Source organism: Phyllobates terribilis, unplaced genomic scaffold (assembly GCF_046119375.1).
Source record: "Phyllobates terribilis strain yellow unplaced genomic scaffold, ASM4611937v1 Scaffold_37__1_contigs__length_12642776, whole genome shotgun sequence".
Lineage (NCBI taxonomy): Eukaryota > Metazoa > Chordata > Amphibia > Anura > Dendrobatidae > Phyllobates > Phyllobates terribilis.
The window spans coordinates 12,338,986-12,340,283 of NW_027362797.1; positions in this window are offsets into that span (position 1 = coordinate 12,338,986).

Consider the following 1,298-nt stretch of genomic DNA (forward strand, 5'->3'; position numbering starts at 1 on the left):
ACAAAACACCAGTGGTTCACGTAGTGAATCTTACAGTTCTAACTTGCCAACCGTGGTCTGTATGGAGTTGTTCAATAAAGGGCCCAAAATTAAGATAACATAGATGGCAGAGGTCTCTATGAATAGGAATTCCTAAGTATTTGATACCCTGTGAGGGCCAGGCAAAGGGAAAGTTGGACTGGATGGAATCCTATATGGATTTGGGGAGGGAGACATCGAGGGCCTCAGACTTCGCTGCATTGATTTTAAAATTTGACCATGTAACAAAGTGATCTATTTCAGCCATAACAGCATGGATGGATATATGTGATTGAGTGATATATACTAGGACATCATCAGCAAATAGAGAGCACTTGTACTCGGTGCCTTCCACCTCAATCGATCTAATATTGGGGTTATGGCGAATTGATGAGAGCAAGTGCTCCGTCACTAGGATGTATAAGAGAGGGGACAGAGGACATCCCTGCCTTGTCCCATTGGTGATTGTGAAAGGTGATTTAAATGTTCTGATGCACCCCCTGGGCCTTGGGACACCCGGAGCCGGACCCTTTTTGGTGGATGCTGGTGGTTGTAGTCTTCGTGGCGGCGACCCGGTTCCGTGGCTCAGGGTGGTCAAACCAGTGGCGGAACTATTTATGTGGTTTTGATGTTTAAATGTCCGACTACGCCACCCGTGGATTGCGGTCAGAGTGAACCGCCGCTGCAGGGCAGACCGCTGAGTCTGGTGTTGTGGGTGCAGCAGAGCGTAGCATAACTCCCCACGGGAGGAGTATAGCCTCAGGGCAGTGTATGCGGAGGATGGGGGTGATGGTGCAGGGCAGCAGCAGTAACGACACGGAGTCAGTGATGCAGTCCAAGGCCTTTACTCACAGTTCTTATTATCCAGACCACGTCTGCAGGTAACGGCTGCCCACGTCGTACTGTGCTCACCAGGAGAGGGGCTCAGACAACTCCCAGATAACTTTGGAGCACTTCACAGGACCCCCTTTGTGTGTCCTTTGTCTGGCCTTTCTTACCAACCCTTCTGTCCGGCTGCCTCGGGCCTCCTCTTGGTAAACTTGGCGCCAGTTTCCCTGACCCTATGTGCTGCCCTCCTAGCGGGTGTAGCGAGGGGCTGCGCCACATAAAATGTCACAGCCTCCGGTTTCTAGCTGAGGGTCGTTTCCTGCCTCCACTAGTTTCGGGGACCGGTCTCCCCCTTTGGCCTGACCCCTCCATGCAGGTGGATTCGGGCGTGCGGTGGCGACTCGCCCGTCCGCACCCCTGGGATCCCTTCGTTCCTCGTTCCTGGAGCCTTC